Source organism: Giraffa tippelskirchi, chromosome 10, assembly GCF_054371585.1.
Source record: "Giraffa tippelskirchi isolate mGirTip1 chromosome 10, T2T-mGirTip1v1.2.pri, whole genome shotgun sequence".
Classification (NCBI taxonomy): domain Eukaryota; kingdom Metazoa; phylum Chordata; class Mammalia; order Artiodactyla; family Giraffidae; genus Giraffa; species Giraffa tippelskirchi.
The window spans coordinates 39,463,128-39,481,332 of NC_137284.1; the positions used below are offsets into that span (position 1 = coordinate 39,463,128).

General features: G+C 41.7%; 1 non-coding gene across 1 annotated transcript; it reads left to right on the forward strand.

Moving 5' to 3' along the window:
• The first annotated feature begins 16,333 nt into the window (after window positions 1-16,333).
• Window positions 16,334-16,406, forward strand: TRNAW-CCA (transfer RNA tryptophan (anticodon CCA)). The gene has a single exon. It is a non-coding gene; the product is annotated as a tRNA-Trp (tRNA).
• Window positions 16,407-18,205: the final 1,799 nt, after the last annotated feature.

Sequence of the window (18,205 nt, forward strand, 5' to 3'; positions counted from 1 at the left end):
GAGAAGAAACAGTTTTGTGTGCATGTGAAAATATGTATGCTACATAATTAAATACTATTATATATTCTATTAGCATAGACACCACATGTCCAATATATTATATTGAGTAGTTACCTTATAGTCAGTAGAAATCATATTTTTGTAAATACTGTATGTGATACGTGTGAGTGCCAAGTGCCTCAGTCATGTCTGACTCTTTGCGACCCCATGAACTTCAGCCCACCAGGCTCCTCTGTCCATGGCATTCTCCAGGTGGAATGGGTTGCCATGCCCTCCTCCAGGGGATCTTCCTGACCCAGGTATCGAACTCAGGTCTCCCATATTGAGGGTGGATTCTTTACCATCTGAGCCAGCAGAGAAGCCCATGAATACTGGAGTGGGTAGACTATCCCTTCTCCAGGGGATCTTCCCAAGCAGATTCTTTACCAGCTGAGCTACCAAGGAAACACCATCTCTATAGATACTATACATTAAAATATCTACTTGGTATATAGAAGCCAATACTTTGGCCACCTCATGCGAAGAGTTGACTCATTGGAAAAGACCCTAATGCTGGGTAGGATTAGGGGCAGGAGAAGAAGGGGACGACAGAGGATGAGATGGTTGGATGGCATCACCAACTCAATGGACATGGGTTTGGGTAGACTCCAGGAGTTGGTGATGGACAGAGAGGCCTGGCGTGCTGCAATTCATAGGGTCGCAAAGAGTTGGACACGACTGAGCGACTGAACTGAACTGATATAGAAGCCAGTAAAAGCATAAGTAAAAGCATTTTACATGCTTTAAGACATTACATCCACATTACCATGCATATTATATGTATAAATCTCAATCTGCCAAAAGACTGTAATAGGGAAGAACAAATCTTTATCTATATTAAATCTGTTTCTTTTTCTTTAACCTTTGTGCTCTGTTGCCTGGGCTTAGTCTTGCTGACTCTGCACTGTTTGTAAAAGAATGTTGCCTATTGCCTGAAATACACAGGATAGCCCATTTTCAAGCTCTGACCTTTAAAGGTATAACACTGTTCCATTCATATAGAGATAAAAAATTGGAGAAGAGAGAATAACATTTGTCTTGCTGGAGGTTTACAGGAACATCATGACCTGATCTACCTGGACATCTGCAAGAACAAAGGATTCTGACATCAAGAAGTTTGCAACCACTAACAACACACACTCAAAGAGATGGGAGTGCCAGATCATCTGACCTGCCTCATGAGAAATCTGTATGCAGGTCAAGAAACAACAGTTAGAACCGGACATGGAACAATAGACTGGTTCCAAATAGGAAAAGGAGTACTTCAAGGCTGTATATTGTCACCCTGCTTATTTAACTTATATGCAGTGTACATCATGAGAAATGCTGGGCTGGAGGAAACACAAGCTGGAATCAAGATTGCTGGGAGAAATATAAATAACCTCAGATATGCAGATAGCACCACCCTTATGGCAGAAAGCAAAGAGGAACTGAAGAGTCTCTTGATGAAAGTGAAAGAGGAGAGTGAAAAAGCTGGCTTAAAACTCAACATTCAAGAAATGAAGATTATGGCATCTGGTCCCATCACTTCATGGCAAACAGATGGGGAATCAGTGGAAACAGTGAGAGACTTTATTTTCTTGGGCTCCAAAATCATTGCAGATAGTGACTTCAGCCATGAAATTAAAAGAGGCTTGCTCCTTGGAAGAAAAGCTATGACCAACCTAGACAACATATTGAAAAGCAGAGACATCACTTTGCCAACAAAGGTCTATCTAGTCAAAGCTATGGTTTTTCCAGTAGTCATGTATGGATGAAGGAGTTGGTCTATAAAGAAAGCTGAGTGCCAAAGAATTGATGCTTTTGAACTATGGTGTTGGAGAAGACTCTTGAAGAGTCCCTTGGACTGCAAGGAGATCCAACCAGTCCATCCTAAAGGAAATCAGTCCTGAGTATTGATTGGAAGGACTGATGCTGAAGCTGAAACTCCAATACTTTGGCCACCTCATTTGAAGAGCTGACTCATTTGAAAAGACCCTGATGCTGGGAAAGATTGAAGGCAGGAGGAGAAGGGGACGACAGAGGATGAGATGGTTGGATGGCATCACCAACTCAATGGACATAAGTTTGAGCAAGTTCTGGGAGTTGTTGATGGCCAGGGAAGCCTGATGTACTGCAATCCATGGGGTCGCAAAAAGTCAGACCTGACTGAAAGACTAAACTGAACTGAACTGAACCATACCCCTTCCCCTTTTACTATAACAGAAGCCTGAATTCTAACTTGGGTAACATGGTTCTTTGAAACATTAGTGTACTATCTTCTTGGTCTGCTGGCTTTCAAATAAAGTAATTGCAAGTAAAGTTGCACCAACAACTCCTCTCCTGATTTACTGGCCTGTTGTGTAGTGAGCAGAATGAGTTTGGACTTGGTAGCAAGACCAGAAATATATAGAAGAATTATATACTAGGGCTTTGAGTGTTAGTCGCTCAGTCATGTCTGACTCTTTGCAATCCCGTGGACTGTAGTCTGCCAGGCTCCTCTGTCCATGGGATTCTCTAGGCAAGAATACTGGAGTGGGTTTCTATTTCCTTCTCCAGGGGATCTTCCCAACTCAGGAATTGAACCTGGGTCTCCTGCAGTGCAAGCAGATTCTTTACCTTCTGAGTCACCAGGGAAGCCCTTTTAACACATTCCTAATATAAAAGTGATCTACTCCCCTCTTCACAATTATTAATTTGTCATGGTTCAAAATCTCCAGTGAACCCCATTTATGGATCACAAATATTCTGATCAAATAATTTTTTTTAAAGAATATGAACTAGTTCACCGAAACCAGACTTTTACATTTCTTTTAGTTTATAGATTATTTTTTGTTTATAAATGTTTATTAAACAGTAATTTTTACAAAGCAAATATTAATAGCTGGATGTTGTTACAAAATTTTTGCAAAATATGTACAAATGTAAAAAGCCTTGATGACTAGCAACTCATTTTATCAAATCAAACCATCCTTTCTACTTTCAGACCTCCTGTAGAAATAATTTACTGCCAATCCTGAACTAAAGCACTGACAGAAAAAAACAAATTTGCAACAGTATCAGATAATGTGCTCAGTTCCTGGAAAGTTATAAAAAGATACATGTATAAAAAATCCCAAGCCACAAATACTTTCATATAGAGCTAATATAAATCATGGTTTGTTAGGTATAGTATCTATGAGATTGTTCAAACTTTCATATTCTTTTATATTTTCTAAAATATCTAAGCCAAAAGAGGCCTTCTCAGATTATTAAAATGCGTGAGTTACTGCATGTGGTAAACATTCCTGGGTCATCATAACCTACAGAGTGTTCCAAAGTCCCTTCAGTGGGGGCTCTACTTCCCTTCACCTGCACTCTGCTTCTTGGGCTCTGGATCCACTGTGGGCACAGAGCCTGGCTTTCTGATGGGTCAAAAGTTAATGGCACTGCAAAGTTTTTGTGTTCATGGGCTTCAATGACAGGATCTCTGAATAAGAGACCATAGTAGCTATGCCTTATGGATGGATTGTCAGGTAGAACAATTCAGCTCTAGAAGGCTGAGACCCTTCACCTTGAGCCCCAGACTGCCCCTTCTATGGCAGCATGCAGTCTTGTTTTCTAGACCTGGGATTGCCATGGAAACTCAAATGATCAACATTCTTAAGAGTTGATGGATGGCAAGGGATGGTTAGCAGCACTTCTCCACTTTACTGTAATTGACATCAAGTCACGATACCAATATTGTGTGTTTCAAGGTCTTTTCTCTCTCCTCCAGGCGCCTGAGTACTTGAATTTTCAGCACTCTGGTACATGAAGTTACATTTTTGGGTAAGTGGCTAACAATTAGTGAACACTGGCATTGCAGTAGACATGGTGGTAAACCCTGGGAATACAAAGATCAATACCATATACTGCTGCTGCTGCTAAGTTGCTTCAGTCGTGTCCAACTCTGTGCGACCCCATAGACGGCAGCCCACCAGGCTCCGCCATCCCTGGGATTCTCCAGGCAAGAGTACTAGAGTGGGGTGCCATTGCCTTCTCCAATACCATATACAGACTGTGTGAAATGTAAAAAAACCTCATAATGTAGAGAGGGAATTAATGCAGAGTTAACTACAATATAAATGTGACATATACAATACTAATATTGCAAGGAGAGTAATTAAGCACCAAGGGAGCACCAAGGAGGTCACCACAGGAGAGAGGGAGAGAGAGCATGCCGCAGGAGCGTCAAGGAGAGTAATCAAGTCTATCTGGAAGACTTCTCAGCATCCCTGAAGGACAGGTCGGGTTTTGATGAGTTAAGAAGGAAGAAGTGATTATACAGGGCAATGTGAGCGAAGGGTCTGATAGACTTACAGGGCAGGACTGCAGCAGGCAAGGAGAAGGGGCAAAAGATGAGCTGAACAGGTTGCAGGAGACAAGAGCCTAGATGAGTATTTTGTGAAGGAAGGTGGCAGGAATGGAATTCCAGCTTCCCTGGTGCACTTTCATTTTGAAAGCAAGCTGTACTCATCCCAGATTGACACCAAATATGCAGGCAGTCCTGCAAAACAGCACCCTTCGGATTAGTAGCTTCAAATAAGCGGAGCCATAGAAAGGAGCTGCAGGAAACCCTGACATCGCCTGTCTAGAAAGCTGTGGACTCCTGTTGGGCCTTGGAAAGTAATCACTTTGATGTTAATTGATGCCAACTGAAGAGTATTTACAGTGATTTGGAAGATCAAAGAAGACGTTTTAAAAGTAATTTTCAAGATCAGACCACATGACAGTTGTAAGGGAGAAAGAAATCAGTGTCTTTGAATTTAATATCAATCACTATTACACTTACTGCGGGGCTTCCCTGGTGGCTCAGTCGGAAAAGAATCTTCCGGCAATGCAGGAGACCTGGGTTCGATCCCTAGGTCGGGAAGATCCCCTGGAGGAGGGCATGGCAACCCACTCCAGTATTCTTACCTGGAGAATCCCCAGGGACAGAGGAGCCTGGCGGGCTACAGTCCCTGGTGTCGCAAAGAGTCAGACACGGCTGAGCGACCAAGCACAGCACTGTTACTGTGGTGGTCTGATGGTCACTGAGGTCATCTCCACTCAGGGCCACTCGGACGGTCAGCAGGCAAACGCAGCTCAGGAGTCATGGAGGGCACAGAGAACCCTGCTTCTGAAGTCAGGGAGTCAAAGAAACCTAGTGACAGAAAGTACTCAGAACCCTCCTGTCATCCTGTTTCTGACAGACAGAGGACTGCAACCACAGGCTGCAAGGGAAAGAAGGCTTAATTTTCTTGCCGGAAAGCCAGTGATAGTGGCGGCAAACTGTAAAAGACAGCCCCATCCTCTCACACTGCATTTTCCAAGTAAAAAAGCCAGGACTCATCAGTTCCATCTTTACAGAGTCCATATATATGCATTCATATACGATATATGTCTTTCTCCTTCTGACTTACTTCACTCTGTGTAACAGGCTCTAGGTTCATGTACCTCATGAGAACTGACTCAAATGTATTCCTTTTTATGGGTGAGTAATATTCCATCATATATATGTACTGCACTTCTTTATCCATTCATCCATCGATGATGAACCTACCAGCAGGGAAGCAATGGAGAGGCAGACATAGAGAACAGAATTGTGGACACGATGGGGGAAAGGAGGGGGTAAGGACAAATTGAGAGAGTGGCAAGGAAACATGTACATTACAATATGTAAAGTAGATAGCCAGTGGGAATTTGTCATATGACTCAGGGACCTCAAATCAGCATTCTGTGTCAAACTAGAGGGGTGCGATGGAGTGAGAGGTGAGACAGAGGTTCAAGACGGAGGGGACATATGTCTATCTATGCTTGATTCATGTTGATAGATGGCAGAAACCAACACAATATTGTAAAGTGATTATCCTCCAATTAAAATTAAAAAAAAAAAAAAACGCCAGGGCATGTACTTTGACAAAGAAGATATTCCAACTTGTGATTAATTTTCATGGGAAAACAAAGGGAGAAAATATTTGCAGTGTGAACAGTCCTAAAAAATCCACGTGGAAAAGGAATGCGTTGTCTTAGGAGGACAGGGATCAGGCCACTGCAGCTGTATCAAGTTGCAGCCACACTGTTAGAAGGGATAAAAGTGCCAGCCACAGCAGGACAAAGGTGAGAGGGTGATACTGCCTAAAGAATGCATTTACTACGTACTTATTACTGAATAAATTAATAGCTACAGACTGTGGACCATCCAGTCAAGGCTATGGTTTTTCCAGTAGTCATGTATGGATGTGAGAGTTGGACTATAAAGAAAGCTGAGAACCAAAGAACTGATGCTTTTGAACTGTGGTGTTGGAGAAGATTCTTAAGAGTCCCTTGGATTGCAAGGAGATCCAACCAGTCCATCCTAAAGGAGATCAGTCCTGAATATTTATTGGAAGGACTGATGTTGAAGCTGAAACTCAAATACTTTGGCCACCTTATGCGAAGAGCTGACTCATTGGAAAAGACCCCGATACTGGGAAAGATTGACGGCAGGAGGAGAAGGGGACAGCAGAGGATGAGATGGTTGGATGGCATCACTGACTCAATGGACATGAGTTTGGGTAAACTCCGGGAATTGGTGATGGACAGGGAGGCCTGGTGTGTTGCAGTCCATGGGCTTGCAAAGAGTCAGACACGACTGAGCGACTGAACTGAATCGAACTGAACTGACAGACTGTGAAGGCAATAGGTGATGGAAGGCGCAGATAAACAATTCTGTCCTCAGGCTGCAGAAAGAACTGCAGTCCTGCTCTCAGGCCTTCCTACTCAAAATGTGGGCCCTAAACACCAGCAATGGCCTGCTCAGGGAACTTGTTAGAAATTCAGAAGCTCCAGCCCCACACAGATCTATTAAGTTATCATCTAGGTTTTAACCAGCTCCCCAGGTGATCATATGTCCAGTCACAGTCAATAGAAAGGAGAGATGCACAGGACACAGAGTCACCTGAAGCTAACCAGTCACTGTCTGCAGGCTGTGAGGACAGGTAGTCACAAATTACAGGTTTCATGAGGAATAAACACACAGAATAGGGACGGATAGAAACAATCACAGGCTAGAAGAGATGATCACAGTCAGAGATGACGTGAGAGACAGAGCAGGCACAGGAACGGAATAAACGAGAACTGGCTAATGTAAGGGTATATGGACTTCCCTTGTGGTTCAGCTGGTAAAGAATTTGCCTGCAGTGTAAGGGTATATACAAATCTTTTAAAAAAAATTGAATTAAACATTTCCCCTGGGACTTCCCTAGTCCACTTAAGATTCCAGGCTTTCACAGTAGGGGGCGCAGTTTCCACCTCTGGTCAGGGACTTAAGATCCCCCTTGCCATGTTGCGGGCTTTCCCAGTGTCTCAGATGGCAAAGAATCTGTCTACCAATTCAGGAGACCCAAGTTTGATCCCTGTGTCGGGAAGATACCGTGGTAAAGGGAACGGCAACCCACTCCAGGATTTTTGCCTGGAGAATCCCACAGAGAGAGAAGCCTGGCGAGCTATAGTTCATGGAGGTGCAAAGAGTTGGACACAACTGAGTGACTAACACTTTCACATGCCATGCTGTGCGGCCAAAAAAACATTGAAATCAATAAACGACTTCATAAAAAAAGAAAACAAAAACACAAAACATTTCCCCTGGTGCCAAAATTGAAAGAGAATGCCTCCTCCCTTTTCTTGTAGCATTCTTTTTAGAAAACTTGACGTTGGAAATCTTTCCCTGTCTATTTCAGATGTATTATATATGTAAATCTTTTTAAAAGCAAAGTAAGCCTCTGGTCAGTTTTGTCTCCCAAGAATGTCTTCCTTCGATGCCTCCTGGCATGTCTTTGCAAAGTAAGCATGGGGATGATGGTACCCTTTCCCCCTGTCTGTGTGGGAGTTTAGCTTAGACACTCGGCTCCAAGCTGTAACTAGCTGCTTCGTCATAAAGTTAAAGTTTTATTTTTCCTTTGGATAAAGATAATTGATATGTATGTAATGGGTTGTATTTGTCTGGCTACATACAAAAATGGGGTTTATTTCTGTCTTTGCAACTGTTTCATTCTTTTCTAAGCTTTTGCAGAGGATTCTTTTGGGCTGGCAGGAGGTTTTATTTTTAAATTGTTTCTCCATCACCAATCACAAAAGGCATGTGGATTGGGAGTGTCTTCGACACCAACTGTGACAGGTAAAATGACTCCCATCACAACCACAGGGAAGGGCAACAGAATCAAGGGTGGATTGTTATTTGATTTGTATCTGACAGCTTAGAATGTATAGTAGTAGGTGCTTATTATGTGTTCATGCCCAGTCACTCAGTCATGTCCAACTCTTTACGACCCCATGGACTGTAGCCTGCCAGGCTCCTCACGTCCATGGACTTTTCAGGCAATACTGGAATGGGTTGCTATTTTCCTCCTCCAGGGGATTTTCTCAACCCAGGGATTGGACCTCATCTCTTATGTCTCCTGCATTGACAGGCATATTCTTTACCACTAGTGCCACCTGGGGTGTTCATTACATATCTTAAAATGGAATAAGGACGGTGTGACAATGGAAAAACAGGAACTGTTTTGAAAGCTGAAGTGCAAAATCCTGAAAGCATAAATTTCTTAAAACTCTTTTCCTTAAACTAGCAGAGAAAAAGCGATCTAGTTCTAAAAATCACAAATGATGATGGTGTGAGAGGAAAACCTGAGTAGCCTGCCTGTCCCACCAGAGAGACCTGCCCCTATAGGCCGGGAATCACTGACTTTCCCCAGGGGCACTGGAGCCCAGGGGAGTGTGACTGGTCCCAGAGCAGGTCCATCCCCTTTAGAAGATCCCCACAAGTCCACTTACTTCTTCATTCATTCCTATCCCCAACATTTATTGAACATCCTAGGGGAAAAGTTTTAGCCCCGAGTGCTGGATATATAATCTGATTAAGGCTCAGGTCTTACTCTCAAGGAGCTTATGGTTTGCTGAGGAAGAAAAGACCCATAAAGAAAAAGGATTATAGTAGAGGGTGATAAAGGCTGAGACTGGAATCTGCACAAGAAGTGAAAATTCTGAGGATAACTGAGAGCCTGGGAGAGGTCTGGGAAGTCTCGGGGAAGACAGTTGAGCCCTGTCTTGAAGCTGGGAGTCCAACCTCTGTAACTGTGGCTCTCACATTCCTTCCCTTTGGTCCAGCAAATTCCTAAAATGTAGATCCTGCAGGTCTCTGCTTATGTGGCCTCCACTAGGAAGCCTTCAGAGGCCCTGCGAGGCTAGGATCGGGACCCTCCTTCGTGACTAATTATAGCATTAGTCTTCACTGTTAGTGCTCATTTACCGGTTTCAGCACACTGCGAGCCCCTTTAGGGCGAGGGCTGTGTCATATTCACCTCTGCATCTCCAGCACCTAGCATGGTGCCTGGTGCACAGCTTGTACTTAATGAATACCTGTGAAATGAATGAATGTTAGGTGAAAGGCAGTCATCAAGGTAGGAGAGAGAGGGAGTGGGAGGTGGGGAGAGGCATTACTGACAGTCCCAGTAGAGAGACTGGAGAAGGAAATGGCAACACACTCCAGTATTGTTGCCTGGAGAATCCCATGGACAGAGGAGTTGGCAGGAAGCAGTCTACGGGGTCGCAAAGAGTCGGACACGACTGAGCGACTAAGCACCAGTATGGAGAAGAGCATGAACATATGAAGGCAGAAAACAGTTAAGTATTGTGATTAAAAAATGACAAATATTTTGAAGTTGCTGGACCATACACTGCAAAGGAGATAATGGCAGGAGATAAAAGTGCAAAGCTAAGCAGAGACCCTGCTTCAGTCTCAAGGTAAATGGAGTCAAGTGCCCTTTTCCATTGATCTCTGTTTCCCTTTGGCAGGCTCCCAAGGATTGCTCACTGAAATCAACGTTTGTCTAATATGAACATGGTACAGACAATTCCCCCTACCACGGGATCCACAGAGATGCAGTATTTATAGCAGTGGAATTCCAAAACAAATACAGCCCTAACTACAGCCCACTGCGAACCTCCTCTGGCAGACTCTCCTCCAGAAAAAGAGCTAGCCACCTGAGAGGGAATCCTCATGCAAACTGGATCCAGGAATTGGGAACAACATGCAAGCACAAACATCTAATTAGTACCTAATGTGTGCCAACGTGAAGAATGTCTAAGAAGACCATGCATGGCCACTAGGAGTTTTCAGCACAAGCTTGTCAATGGGTTAGGTCCACGGTGGTGGAGGGTAGGAGGCCAGCTGTGCTTTAGCATCTTTGTATCCCAGTCTAATTCACTTCTTGGGCTCAGTACCATATAATCCTTACTGAGACCAGCACTGACCTCACAGATGGTCTGGAGAGGAACGATGGAAATTAGCCAGCTCGCTGCACTGGGATGAGGTTTGGCTGAAAGGCCAGAGGACCTGAGGTCTGTCCTGGCCTGTGTCTCAAACGTTTTCTGTGTTCGCTAGCAAGTCATTTACTCCTGCTTTTGAGAATGCAATGAGAGCTGGGATGCAGAACTCTAGAATAATAAACAATTATAGCATTTTATTACTTCTAAAAATCAGTGCTGAAACTTATCAAGTAGTCACTACAAGCCCATTTAAATACAAAGGCAAGAGGGAATACAGAAAAGAAAACTTTCTGTTCCTACCCTCAAGGTTTTTTGTTTTTTTTTTTTACTTTGACAGGCAAAGACAGAATTGACACACACATAATAGAGAACAATTAAGCACTGATCCCTAAAGCAATCTGAGTGCAGATAAGAGGAATCATTGAAAGAAGGAATTTTTGAGGTAGGCTTCAAACTGAATGGGACAGAATGAATTTATCCTCTTTTATCCTCTCCTTTCCTATTACTACATTAAAAAGAAAGAAAAGACAACAATTTCTATACTTATTCATAATAAAAACTCTCAGTAAGCTAAGACTAGAAGGGAACTACCTTAATTTGCCAAAAGTCACTTATGAAAAACTGACAGCCAATATTATATCTACTGGTTAAATTCAAGGTTGTCTGCTCTTATATTTTAATTCAACACTCCACTAGAAGTTCTAACAAGGCAATGAGGCAATGGAAAGCTAATAAAAACAACTAACAGAACTATAATAATACGTGAATTCATCAAGGTTACAGGATACAAGGTCAAGATACAGAAATTAATTGTAGTTTTATATATTAGCAGTAAACTTTTGGAAAATGAAAAAATATTCATAGTAACTTCAACAGAGGAATATAAAATATTTAGACATACTTTTAACAAATGTATTCAATATCTATACACTAAAAATTGCTAAGAAAAACAAAGACTTAAATAAAAGCAATACATACCATATTCAAGGTTTGGACGACTCAGTAGACAATTATTTTTAATTTATTTAGAGTTCCAAAATAGGAAATACTAATCTAGAGTTGAAAAAATTCAGAACACTCTGTAAGGGTAAGACTGAGAAAAGATACAAGGACATTTTCTAAAGCTGTGGAACTAGTTTATGTATTAATAAGAATGTGAATCATACAGAGGTACACACTTGTCAAAACTCGAGAAATTTTATATCCAAGATTTTCATGTTCACTGAATGGAAATTTTATCTGAGTAAATATGCAGTCATACTGAACTCTAGCAAGTTTGCTTTCCACTGTTGTATGGGATGGCAATTCTAAAACTACTCTTTGCATATTATAAGCTTGAACAAGTGAGTAAACATAATGAGAAAATGGGAACCAGGTTTCTCACTATTATGGGTATTCTTATTACTATGCATTTGTGTGTGTTTATACATATTTATATATCATTAAATATGTATTATATATAATATGTATATGTCCATATATGTATAATCCCTGGATATATCCATTGAGATAAAGCCGTAACACATCAGTAACAATGAGCACACCTTGAATCCAGATCTTGATTTCTAAATATTGTTTTCTAGGACTTCTTAGTGGTGCAGTGGGTAAGAATCTGCCTGCAAATGGAGGGGACACAGGTTCAATCCCTAGTCTGGGAAGATTCCCCATGCTGTGGAGCCACTAAGCCCGTGTGGCACAGCTACTGGGCGCATGCTCACAAGTCCTCGAGTCACAGCTACCGAGCCTGCGAGCCACCTCGACTGAAGCCTGAGGGCCCTGGAGCCTGGGGTCTGCAGCCAGAGAAGCCACTGCAGCGAGAAGCTCATGCATCGCAATGAAGAGGTGGCCCTGCTCGCCGCAACTAGAGAAAGCCCGCCCCAAGCAACAGAAACCCAGTGGAGCCAAAAATAAAAAATATATTTTCTATTAAATGGAGCCAAGATGTCTTAAAGAAGTAAATGACTCTAGGACTGAGGGAGGGGAATTACGAGTTGATCCTAGAGTATCTTATTTTGCCAGAAAGTAAGGAATTATTCAAGGACATTATGCAAATTTTATAAAGGGACACCAGAGAGGAATTGAAGCAGCTCCCACCAAACAGATATGGGACAGTTTGGCCATCAAAATAAATAAATAATGTATTTTTACATAAGACAGGATAAACCCAAATTGAGAGAAATTCTACCAAATAAGTGCCCTGATTTCTTGAGAATTCTCAAGATCAAAAAAGATGAAAAGAATGAAGAAATGATCCCAGATGAAAGTAAACTACTAAAGGGATGTGACAAATAAATGAAATATAAATGAAATGTATGATCGTGCGTTGGCTCCTTAACTGGGGGAAAAAGCTTATAGGATATACTGGAGCAGCTGATAAAATTTAAAAATGGATTGTGGCTTATAAAACAGATTCTGAGAGTATTAATTACATTTCTCAACTTTGGATAACTGTATTTGATTATATAAGAAAGCACCTTTGTTCTCAGGAAATACAGTGATCTTGTTCTTAGAAAATAGACATATTTAGGGGTAAATGAGAAAAATGTTCCCAAGTTATCTTAAATGGTTTGTAAAAGAGTGTATATAATGATATAGCAAATGAACAAAATGTAAACAAATGGTAAATCTGAGTAAAAGTGTATATAGGATTTCTTTGCACTATTCTTGCAATTTTTTGTAAGTTGAAATTATGTAAAAATTAAAATTACCAAAATGGTGGCAGGATGACTAAAAGAAGTCAAGATGCTGGTTACATCTTGAGGGAACGGGAAGATGGGGAGATCATACTGGGGAAGAGCATGTTACAGCATATGGAGATTTATCATGTGCTTGCAATTTTCTGTTTCCTAGTCTGAATAATAGATATGTGGTTATTATTGAAACTCTGAATATATGTCTGTTTCTGTAGATATGATTCATTTAATAATAGAAAATTAGAATCTGAAAGGATAAATAAATAACCATCCAAAATGGTACTATTTATTTACACTGATGTCAAGGTTAAACGGAGAAGGCAATGGCACACCACTCCAGTACTCTTGCCTGGAAAATTCCATGGACGGAGGAGCCTGGTAGGCTGAAGTCCATGGAGTCATGAAGAGTTGGACATGACTGAGTGACTTCACTTTCACTTTTCACTTTCATGCATCGGAGAAGGAAATGGCAACCCACTCCAGTGTTCTTGCCTGGAGAATCCCAGGGACGGGGGAGCCTGGTGGGCTGTCGTCTATGGGGTCGCACAGAGTCGGACACAACTGAAGTGAGTTAGCAGCAGCAGCAGCAGGATTAAAACCCAAGTCTTGGATTCCCATGAAGTTCATTTCCCTGCCAGGTGACAATGTTGGGAACCATGGTGAGGTTAATATGTGCTGGGCTAGAGGACGCTCAAATCCTGACCTTACCTGCCATTCCTCTCCATGTGGTCCTAAAGGGAAATGTCCTGGTGACTGACAAAGCAAAACTTCAGCACTAAGTCCCAGATCCCTAAACTCAAGGCAATCTCTGGTGAGTAATTTGGATCAAGTAGAGAACTTCTCTTTAGACTCCAGGTGGCCAGACCATCACAGAAGGCTGAATGGCCTCTTTATCCACTCTCACTACGTACATCCAAGTCTTAGATTGTGTATGAACTTATTGGTGACAAAAGTTTTCACCAGGGCATCCCAGCTGATGAGTAGAAGAAAAAGCCTCTTTGTGTGTAAATACTTACTCATATCCTTCTCAGGCCCCATTTAGTAAAAGTTTCCCAATCAGTATTCTTGCCCTCAACCAAGTAAAAATGATACTACTTACCCTTGAGAATAGAAGGGAAAGTGAGTTGTGAGCTTGTTCTGGTCAACAGACATCGTCATCTGTTCTTATTTTAGGTTATCCTTAGGGATTGATTCCTGGGTTGGGAAGGTCCCCCAGAAAAGGAAATGGCAACTCACTCCAGTATTCTTGCCTGGGAAATCCCATGGACAGAGGAGCCTGGCGGGCTACAGTCCTTGGACTTGCAAAGAGTTGGACATGACTTAGCGGCTAAACAACAACACCAGGGCCAGCAAGATCAGAGATGCAGTTACATATTTGAGACCCGTTTGTCTTGTGAATATAGACAACTAAAGGAATTCATGCCTCTGGCACCTTGTGAGCAAGACCAACCATAACATTTCTTGTCTGCTTTCCTATTATGTGATTATAAAAAGATGCCCAAAAGTATATTTACATTTTCCTGTAGAGGAAATATGCAGATCATAATGAAGGTAAGAAAATGCTTATAACCATATGTTTGTTCTCACAAAAAAATGTGCCAACGTAAGAAATGTTCCATTTTGAAGTTTTCGGCAGCACGTGGTGGAGGTGGGTTGAAACTTCCATGGTGGGTTCTTTTGGTCTTTCTCCTCCTCATGTTATATATTTACACTGTACAATCTAAAGGTTTCTAAATACCACCTCCTCTGTGACTCCTTCCTCCCCACCATCACCCTCTCCTTTGTATTAAGGTGCAGCCTGAAAACACTCTCCAAACAATGTCATATTCCATATACTTAGAGACAAAGGATATGGTTGCTTAGCAACAAGGTCCTGGTAAAAATTTTGAGCATTCTTTTACTTTCCAATTTAGGGCAATGCTCAGGAATCTGTTTGCAAAGAGATCCAGGATTAGTAGAACTCTGTCTGAAACAGAGGGAAATAGCAAAGGAGGAAGAGAAAGAGGAGGAGGAGGAGGCAGAAGAGGAGAAGGAAGGGTGAGAAGGAGGGGAAGGGAAGGGGGAGAAGCATTAAGGTCCTTTCATCATAACCGAAGTGTTAGACAAATGGGAGTGAAAAGATTTGGCCAAAGTGGGACGGAGCACTTCAATTATCCATGTCTCTTCTGATTTCCCTGATGTTTCTAAACTTAATCCCAATGCATTAACTGAGACTAGAAGGCACTCTGAGAAGGGGACCAGCACTCTCTCAGCAATTCAAAGCTGTCTGATCTTGAAGACTCTAGGCTCTGCCTGGGAGTGGGAACAGCTGAAAGTTTATTTTGCCTTTTACTAGCCCCCCTTCAGGGCTTGCCAAATGGTGCTCGTGGTAAAGAACCTACCTGCCAATGCAGGAAGACCTAAGAGATGCAGGTTTGATCCCTGGGTTGGGAAGTTGCCCTGGAGAGGCATGGCAACTAGCTTCAGTATTCTTGCCTGGAGAATCCTATGGACAGAGGAACCTGGTGGGCTATAGTCCATAGTGTTGCAAAGAGTCGGACATGACTGAAGCAACTTAGCATACACGCATGCAGGCCTCCTTAAAACAACTATCCGGCCTCTGTAGACTGACAACTGTTATATTTCAATTGATTTTCTTTCAGGGACATTTTACCACATTATGAAGTATTTTATGAAAATGTGATTGTTCAGAAACTTCTGCTGTTAGGTACCACATGATTGACTTATGCATCCTTTATTGTACATTTAGTTTACTCTGAGCAATCTGCTTCCATTAATGCTGTTTCTATGAATTTCCTCTTCTATAACTTTGTATCTCAAAATTTCTGTAGGATGGATGGCTAATAGAATTGGTAGATTTGAAACTATCTTAAATTTTTTAAAATTTTGAATATTTAAAATAATTTTGATATTTATAAACTAATTTCTACTAGAAAACTTGTACTAACATATCAGTAAATGCTTTCTGATTTGATGGGAATTAACACCTTGATATCAGGTTTATTTAGCTATTACTTAGTTATTAGGTTGTGCATGTGTGCTAAAGGTTTTATGTATATATATGAAAAACTTGGTTTATACATATATATGTATATTACATATATACATATACACATTTAATTACATATAGACATATATACATATACATATATATATACTTGGTTAACATATATTATGAAGTATATATATTATATTTGTTTATAGTCCATTTCTAAGTCTTTCTTCCTGAAGTTTCTGATCATGTTATTATCCATTTACTTCCTATTTGAGTGTTGTCTTTTTTTCATTGATTTCTGAAAGCTCCTTAGATGAACACTTCCCTGGTGGCTCAGAGGTTAAAGCGTCTGCCTCCAATGCGGGAGACCTGGGTTCGATCCCTGGGTCAGGGAAGATCCCCTGGAGAAGGAAATGGCAAACCACTCCAGTATTCTTGCCTAGAGAATCCCATGGACGGAGGAGCCTAGTAGGCTACAGTCCACGGGGTCGCAAAGAGTCGGACACGACTGAGCGACTTCCTTTTCCCTTTCCCTTAGATGAACACACACATAACACACTTACACAGACATGCGAATGTGTTCTTAAAATAATGACTACTGAAATAAGGATGGAGTAAAGAGGCCTAATATAAAGGACATATCTGTTCAGTTCAGGCGCTCGCTCAGTCATGTCTGACTCTTCACAACCTCATGGACTGCAGCACACCAGGCCTCCCTGTCCATCACCAACTCCCAGAGCTTGCTCAAACTGATGTCCATTGAGTCAATGATGCCATCCAACCATCTCATCCTCTGTCATTCCCTTCTCCTGCCTTCAATATTTCCCAGCATCAGGGTCTTATTCAATGAATCAGTTCTTCGCATCAGGTGGCCAAAGTATTGGAGTTTCAGCTTCAGCATCAGTCCTTCCAATCAATACTCAGGACTGATTTCCTTTAGGATGGACTAGTTGGATCTCCTTGCAGTCCAAGGGACTCTCAAGAGTCTTCTCCAACACCACAGTTCAAAAGCATCAATTCTTTGGCACTCAGCTTTCTTTATGGTTCAACTCTCATATCCATATATGACTACTGGAAAAACCACAGCTGTGACAAGATGGACCTCTGTTGGCAAAGTAATGTCTCTGCTTTTTAATATGCTGTCTAGGTTGGTCATAGCTTCTCTTCCAAGGAGTAAGCATCTTTTAATTTCATGGCTGCAGTCACCATCTGCAGTGATTTTTGGAACCCAAGAAAACAGTCTCTCACTATTTCCATAGTTTCCTTATCTATTTGCCATGAATTAATGGGACCGGATGCCATGATCTTTGTTTTCTGAATGTTGAGCTTTAAGCCAACTTTTCCACTCTCCTCTTTCACTTTCATCAAGAGGCTCTTTAGTTCCTCTTCGCTTTCTGCCATAAGGGTGGTGTCAGTTGCATATCTGAGGTTATTGATTTTCCTCCCAGCATTCTTAATTCCAGCTTGTGCTTCATCCAGACTGGCATTTCGCATGATGTACTCTGCACAGAAGTTAAATAAGCAAGGTGACCATATACAGCCTTGGTGTACTTTCCCCATTTGGAACCAGTCTGTTGTTCCATGCCTGGTTCTAACTCTTGCTTCTTGACCTGCATACAGATTACTCAGGAGGCAGGTAAGGTGGTCTGGTATTCCCATCTCTTTAAGAATTTTCCACAGTTTGTTGTGATCCACAAAGTCAAAGCTTTAGCATAGTCAATGAAGCAGAAATAGATGTTTTTCTGGAATTCTCTTGCTTTTACGATGATCAAATGGATGTTGGCAATTTAATCTCTGGTTCCTCTGCCTTTTCTAAGTCCAGCTTGAACATCTGGAAGTTCTTGGTCCACGTACTATCGAAGTCTAGCTTGGAGAATTTTGAACATTACTTTGCTAGCGTGTGAGATGAGTGCAACTGTGCAGTAGTTTGAACATTCTTTGGCATTGCCTTTCTTTGGGACTGGAATGAAAACTGACCTTTCCCCATCCTATGACCACTGTTGAGTTTTCCAAATTTGCTGACATATTGACTGCAGCACTTTCATAGCATCAGTTTTCAGGATTTGAAATAGCTCAGCTGGAATTCCATCACATCTACTAGCTTTGTTCATAGTGATGCTTCCTAAGGGCCACTTGACTCCACACTCTGTGGTCATATTTATTGAAAATACTTCTCTCAATTTGTTATCTGTCT